Raw genomic sequence first — 8,156 nt, 5'->3', positions numbered from 1 at the left:
CACCGGGGTTTTCACACAAAAATGGTCTACACGACTTCCTCTTAGTTAATAACGTGCAGTAGACAAGTATAGCATTAAGGCACTTCTTGACTATAGGTAAGTGTTGCATATTAGGTTATGTACCTTAATTCAATATTAGTGTTAATGCTACCACAATTGTGCATTTCAAAACAATAGTTGTTTTACACAAAATTCTGTATAACAAAGCGGCAGTACAGCATCGGTCGAAATAACAGTACTTTGTAGAGTTACAATAAAGCAGTCGGGTATTATACAAATATGTGTAACCTCTAATCCATACCTGTTTCACAGAACAGTCCAGAAAAGGGTGATAAACAGCTACAAGTACATGTTTCCAGTAGGAGTGTTGCATCATTATAACATTTCACCGCAGGACAATCTAAAATTCAATCATAAAATGTAAAACCTGCAAAATCGATTAAAAAAATTTCATATTTTAAAATCACGTTGATCCTTGTCTATATAAACTGATTATTTTCGAATCTATGGATGTAAACTGTACTGTCAAGAATAATTACAACATATTATTTCTAGGGATGTAAATTATCGCAAAATTATCATCAAAGTAAAGGTAAGTTTTGTTGAATTAATAAAATGGAAATAAGAAGGATATTTTCTAAGTTTAACAATAAACTTTGATTCATATCTATCCAGGAGAAGTTCTTAACTTTTTAACTTTGTGCAACATAGAATATTAGAAGACGGCTGCATCAAGTACACTTGCACTCAGATTTGAACCGGAAACAACTTGAGCTGCCATCTGATTCGCCCATCCATCGGATGATGATCCCGATAATGATTGATAATATAGCTTCGCGCCCAACAAAGAGTCCAAAAATCTGGCGTAAAACCTCCAACTCAATAAGCACAATTCCTTCGTATAACCCATTTAAAATGATAAAAGTTCATGCTCATGCTACATTATATACCATGAAAGCTATTACGATGTCATTTTACCAATGTAAAATGTATGTGTGATAATTTAAAAGCATTATTCATGACCATGAACTTTAACATATAGATGCTTAGCCTGAAGTGTAATATGTGTTTACAAATGTAAATAAAGGAAAGTCAAGTTGCAAATTCAAAAGTAAAAAAAAAAAAAATCAAAAAAACGTTTCAAGGTTCCGGTCTTAAAAAAGTCAAATGTTAACGTTAAAAAATAAAAATTGAGTAATCTGCAGATTTCATTTAAAATAAAAACAAACTAAGAACGACGTTTTCTTTAAACAACAAGTATAGTTTGCTGTCTAGACAACTGTTTTAACTGTAAATGTATTTATGCAGCTAGTCATTTACATACGCATCGGGGGTATAAGGTTAATCCTGGAATCAATTAATAATTCAAGGGTTTTAACAGCTACTTCAGTTTCTTTTGTTTCGGATTATCAAGGGATGATCTTCGAGAAGTAATTACATGTAGCAGCATTGAACTATCGTTTATAAGAACTACAGTTCCATGTGCCCGCTGAATAACGTATAATATGTAAACACTAGATTATAATGAAATCATTTCACTTGAATTAAGAACAAGGGAAACACAGTGTAATTCCCAAATGTGTGACCAATGGTGAAAAGGACAAAGAGTCATGATACATAATTTAATTTGACTTATTATTGTTTAATTAAATCTAGTGGAAGATGAATTGTCATAAGTTAATTTAATACAGATATGAAATGCTGAATGGATGATTCTTACATACAAGTACAGTTGGTTTCATGTCAAATACAACGTCAAATTGTAAAATGTGGCGAAAAGTTCATAATTAAGATGCACTTGTAAAATTCATTAACTCCTTCATAGCAAATATTCCTGGAGATTTTGCATCAACTCCGCGTACCACTTGTATGTTTTTACCTCTTAAATTTTTTTATTAATATATATCGGATGGTTGTTCAAGAACTCTACAGAAAACGAAACATATGAAGCATTATTCAATCTGTTAAAAAAACGGTTTAAATTGATCGATTTGATTTTTTTCTTCGTAAGATTCAGTGGCAAATATTACATGCATGTTCTAGACATGAACCAATAAACAATGCATACAATATGTATAATCTGCAAAAGTACGAGTCGACCAGGACGATACGACTAGTTATATTTCTACTTGGAAATGAGGGCAGGTTGGATGAAAACAGAAATTTTACCATGGAAAATACCAGCTACCGGAATATTAAATGAGTTGTTGTAAGTGTTGTTTACATTCAGAGAGCGTGCCTAACTCTCAACATGATACATCGATTTTACTTCGTTCTGATTGCACATTGCTAGGAATTTATATATCCCACTCAACAATAGCGGAGGTCTCACTTTGGTAAGGTTTTTACTACAGGTCAGAAAAAGACAAATGTGGCTATATTTCTAGGTTACTCTTTCGGTTCGGTTCCGATCAAAGAACAGAAAACAGCCGAAGGCCAGTAACTAATGAGTCTTTAACACAGCTAGAAAATCTAGTAACCGGAGGCGGACTTCAGCTGGCCCCTTAAAACAGTGTATACTAGTTCAGAAAAAATGGACGACACACATAACTCAAAATAAAAAAAAAAACCTAAAATTATAAAAACAAACAAGACTAAGAAAACCAGAGGTCCACGACTGGAGAGGGGCACAGTAATGCAAAAACTACTCAATCAGGTGTTTATAAAAAATATCCTTACATTTAGTGGAATGATTTATTCTTAAACACTAAAGTGACTGAACAGATGAATAGAAAATTCTAAATCATGTAAAAAAAAACCCAGATATCATTATGTATTTTATCATAGTAATACTGTGTAAACAAACGGTCATTGTCATTTACTAGACGTATTAGAAATTACGTTTTACACTCAAACATGTATATTGAATAATCCACCTCCGTGTGCTAGTGCTTACAACATATATATTGAGTGTTAGTAGTCCTGGACATATCGGTCTGGACAAAGCAAAGATTTTAAATTTTGGTATTTGCGCTTCCTCCGCATGGCACAGAGCTTAAAGGATTTATGAAGAACTAGTATGATTGGATAAATTCAACATTAGTATGATTGGATAAATTCAACATTAGTATGATTGGATAAATTCAACATTAGTATGATTGGATAAATTCAACATTAGTATGATTGGATAAATTCAACATAGGCAGTCAAATACGCATAAAATAAAGTTTACAATGTAAGTAGGTTCACAAAAATAATAAAAGAAACACATTGACTGGTTACATTTTGTACGATAGTCTTGGAGATGTTCTGAATGTTGTTCTTTTACTAAAATCGTTAAAAATGTTTCAGATGAATAAGCAAATTTAGACGAATTCCAAACGAACAATTAATGATTCAGCCATGCAGTATACAACTACTTACCGATTGATCTTTCGTTTGGACGTTTTTCTGCAATCAAACCATATGATTAATAGTCAATTCAAGGAAAGTTTCCGACATTGATATCATTAATAATCATATTTTATTCAGAAAAATAAATAACGAGTACAGGAAGTAAATATTTAAAACATTCAAGGCTCCTTGTTAAACACGTATAATAGGGAGCGATGTTCGTGTGGACTGACAGCTTAATGTACATTATACGATGATTGTTAAATTCAGTAAATAGTGTAATATAGCACGACAATTTGGTAAATTATTCTGTTAATAACGCCAAAATGATTGTCAGAAAGGTCAACAAATTCTGCCTGACATTTTTTGGGTTCTGTTTTAAACCTTCTGATTTTGCATTTGTTCAACCCATTAATTGGTTTTGGCAATAATGCTGTTGGAATTTGAGGGCTTTACAAGTTTTCCTTCGGTCAATTCTTTGGCAATGCAGTTCATTGGAAACATTTATGGTATGAATCTGTACTAAATGGGACTCGGCAATTTGGTTAGCAATTGACGTTGCGGCCGTAAACATGATTGGCAAATGACGTTGCATACTCAAATTCTGTTGATGTTTCGTTGTCACTACACGTTGATCTGTTCATTGATGGCCAGCAACAAATCTTGTCTACTTGTATCGTTGTCGGAAGGACAGTAGAACAAGTTTCTGAAGTCATACGGTATGGTTGCAGCACATTTATGTTTATGTTTTCATGTTTGCAGTATTCTTAAGGGTTAATTCAGTTCTTTGTTTGTTTTTTTTTCTCAGACTTGGCGAAATGGAGATGCAACATTTAAAAAAAAAGTAAATCAGGCAAAGGATTGAAAGAACTGTTTCACAAAGCAAAAAACTGAAACAATCTTTCATGGGACCAAAATTTCGCTTTAAGAAATTCGTGCGACTTCAAAAATTTGGTATGTTCAATAACCACAGGTAAGTCAGATTTTGATTTTTTGTAAGAAGAAAGAAGCATGATAAGCATGAAAAGTAGTTGTAAGAGAATCAAAAAAGATTTGGTAAAAAAAATCAACAAAATGAGTGTTGCGTTTCTAAAGTCGTTCAGTATAGTTGTTAGTGGCTTTGAACTATCTGTCAGTTACAGCGAGTACTCTCAGATCTGTACTTAGTGTCTTTTTGTTGTTGGGATATACAGATAACCGACCACGTCTACTCTGTGTAGTATTTCCATTTGTATCCATCTTATGAGTTAAGCCCTTTTCAACTTATAGTTCGTTGTTACGTTGTACTAGTACACCACTGTTCCAGGTACATGTAAGAGAGAGGGTTGAGATTCCGCTAACATGCTTAACCCCTCCACATTTTGTATGTATGTACCTGTCCCAAGTCAGGAGCCTGTAACTCGGTGGTTGTCATTTGTTGATTTATTACATATTTGTTTTTCGTTCATTTTTTGTACATGAATTAGACCATTAGTTTTCTCGTTTGAATTATTTTACATTTGTCATCTCGGGGCCTTTCATAGTTGATTATGTAGTATTGCCTTTGCTCGTTGTTAAAGGCCGTACGGTGACCTATATGTGTTCATTGCTGTGTCATTTGGTCTTTTGTGGAGAGTTGTCTCATTTGCAATCATAATTTATCTTTTTTTTTTATTTACTGGAACAAAAGTAGTTATCTTACCACATACTGGGATGTCACAATACTCGAATGGTACATTCTCGTCTGTAGTGAAACACCATGGTCCTCCAGGAAACAAGTGTGGATTACGACAATAGTTATTATCTCCTAACCATGTTTTATCGTGTGTATGAGGAATTTGTAAAGACCATTTCTGACAAATTCGCCCACTTTTGGTAGTATTTATTGTCCCGCTATATACACTGTTCATTCCATCAGTTATACAATCTGCACCTGTAGAACCACGAAGATGTTGTTTAAAGATTTTATATTATTGATAGCTTCGAATACATACAATAATTGTATAGGATAACAAAAAGTAAAATCACAAAAATGATGAACTCCGAGGAAAATTCAAATCGGAAAGTCTCTAATTTAATGTCAAAATCAAAAGTGCAAACACATCAAACGATTGGATAACCTGGCTTGGTATAGGCATTTTCTTATGTAGAAAATGGGGGTTTATATGGCTAGCTAAATCTGTCATTTGCATGACAGTCACATCAAATTCTACCATATAGACAACTTTGTGTGAACAAAACAAATAGAAACAATGGATAAAAATGTTAAAACAGGGGTAGGCAGTCAACATTGTTCTATAACATATAAGACAAGAATACAAAAAACAATACAAAAGCACAACCACATAAAGACGGTATGCACAAGCACAGATCCAAGTCAAATTTATCAAAGAAACACGAAAAGGCATACACAGACAAAGCACACTAGCAAAAAATGAAAGAAAGACAAGAATACAAAAATTATCATAGAACAATCAAAACACAATGGCGGGATAAATAAGTACCGAGTCACTTCCAAAATACGGTGACATATGTTGATAATGCCTGTATCTTTGGTCTCATGTGGACAGTTGTCTCATTTGCCATCATACCACATCTACTTTTTTATATGTCCATATGACCAAACAAGGCGTACAGTTACATCGACAGGTCCAATGTACGTTACTGGGACTTTGTCCAGTTGATATGAACATTGGGGACGGCCATTTGCTTTTAAGGGGGAAAAGAGGCAATGGGATTTTTCTACGGATTTATAATTTTATTTCTTTTTGCCGCGCGAACATTTATTTTCTCTTTTGTATACATTTACATTAATCATTTTCAAAATACTCCTGGCCCCTAAAATCAAAGGATTTTTTCTATCACATCTTTTCTGCTTGAGTTGTGTTTTTGTCCTCGCCATTCTTTTTAAAATAGTATCGCACTTCACATGTACGAAGAAAGAGGGACGTTTACTCGCTGTACCCATGCCAATAAGTAAGCAGATTCACCCACAGACGTAATACTTGATGAATTGTCTATTTATTGACAAAAACAGTAAAATGCAATATGATATTTTTATAACAAAAGATGATAAATGTGATGAAAAAACACTGGACAACGCTTTCCGGAATCTGAAAATACCTAGCGAAAATTCTATACAACAACCAAGTTAAGATTATGCTAACGTTACAATCATCAACTACGTTCTTCTTAGAATTAGATAAAGTTAAAAAAATGTGAAGAACATGTCAATCAATTCAATATGGATGTGTTTTATTTAAGAACTGTTAAAAGTTTAGTTTAAACATATTTTATTTGCTGAATTAAGGCAAAATGGATTAGACACATGTAAAATGCATACATATGAAGTCTTCTCCATAATACAATATAAAATTACAATAATAGTATACTATAATGGGTATGCATATAAAACAAACAGTTTATACAATATAATACTGGTTTTCATAAGTAAAGAGGAGAGAAAATGAAAACAGAAAAAGAAAGTTTGAAAAATCGTATAATTCTGTGACGATGACTTGTCACGGAATTGATGACAACGATGACGTTCCGTGTAAGTAATAATAACGCTCTATCAAGGCATAAGAAATCTGTTAGACCTTTTTAAGAAATTTTGAACATGTTTGAAAATTTGAATATTTTGTTCGTTCGAAAATTCCAAGTGTCCGCAAATTAATAGTTTTGTATCTAAAACTGTTAGATTAATTGTTAATACTATCTGTATCTTGTACCAAGTCAGAAATATGACAGCTGTTGCTGAATTGTCCATTCGTTTGATGCGTTTTATAATTTGATTTTGCCATTTGATTAGGGACTACCAGTTTTAAGTTTTCCTCGGAGTTCAGAATTTTTGTGATTTTACTTTCTTTTTGTAAATTGTAGCACACACAATTGACCAGTTCAGTAAACTAATTAAAAATTCTTAAAAATTGTGCATTTCATAATGAAACATATATCTACTAAAAGATAGGAGTTTCCTGATTTTTTTTCAAACGTTTAACAGGTTTTTTTTGTTAAGATTTGAAAGGGATAAATACACAGCCTTTCGGCGTTACATTTGTATGTCATTTGTCTATTGTTGCCGTCAAACTAAACTCGTTTTCACTTAGTTCTGAGAAATGATGCCGAACGTTTTTAGACTGTATTCAACAGTGGCAGATCCAGGAGGAGGGAGAGCGTCCGGGGGTTGAATCCCCCTTTTTTGGACGTTCAATTGATTCGAATAGAGATATATGTTAGAACCCCACTTTTTCCTGGGTTCCGCCACCCTCAAAAATGGCTGGATCCGCCCCAGCTGTGTAAACGGACTATGCGTAGTAACATCTATATATTAACGGTCTGTTTACGAACTTTACAGACGGGTTTGATCGGGAATGGTGCTCAACGGTATGCCATGAACGGAACTGATGTACTTTGAACGTCCTACAACGCTTTGACTACATGAAAAAAGTGTCCTCATGAGATGAACGTGTAGTTTTACCCGATCTGAAATAAAGTAAATGGGCTGCAGACGGTATAAAGTCGATATTGGCGTAAAGAGAAAGGGCTAAGAAATAACTACTCAAAATAGGATCGCATTATGATCCATTTTATAAATCTGGTCAGAGCTAAAAGTTCTATATAGGCCACATCCACTCAATTTTTTTTACGGACTGGTGTAGACGTTTTGAGTGTGACTGAAGCTTTTTCAAAGCTGATACCTGGTCTCATGTTTTGAAAGATAGATGCAGAAAAAATAATAATAATTTTCTCTGTCACTTCATTAATAAAGTATGCAAAATACGATTGGATTCGTTGGCGGAATAAACGAAAATCGATCATTTCGCAATTTATGCTTCCCTTAG

The 8,156-nt window shown here is 33.5% G+C and overlaps 1 long non-coding RNA gene across 1 annotated transcript; it reads right to left on the bottom strand.

Annotated features, from left to right (window-relative positions):
• Positions 1–326: 326 nt before the first annotated feature.
• LOC134681108 (uncharacterized) lies at positions 327–5,200 on the bottom strand. Its single transcript, XR_010100568.1, has 3 exons — positions 5,015–5,200; positions 3,364–3,390; positions 327–400 (listed from the first exon to the last, which is right to left on the bottom strand). It is a non-coding gene; the product is annotated as an uncharacterized LOC134681108 (long non-coding RNA).
• Positions 5,201–8,156: the final 2,956 nt, after the last annotated feature.

This window comes from Mytilus trossulus, chromosome 1 (assembly GCF_036588685.1).
Source record: "Mytilus trossulus isolate FHL-02 chromosome 1, PNRI_Mtr1.1.1.hap1, whole genome shotgun sequence".
Classification (NCBI taxonomy): domain Eukaryota; kingdom Metazoa; phylum Mollusca; class Bivalvia; order Mytilida; family Mytilidae; genus Mytilus; species Mytilus trossulus.
This window is presented reverse-complemented; position numbering and strand designations above follow the sequence as displayed.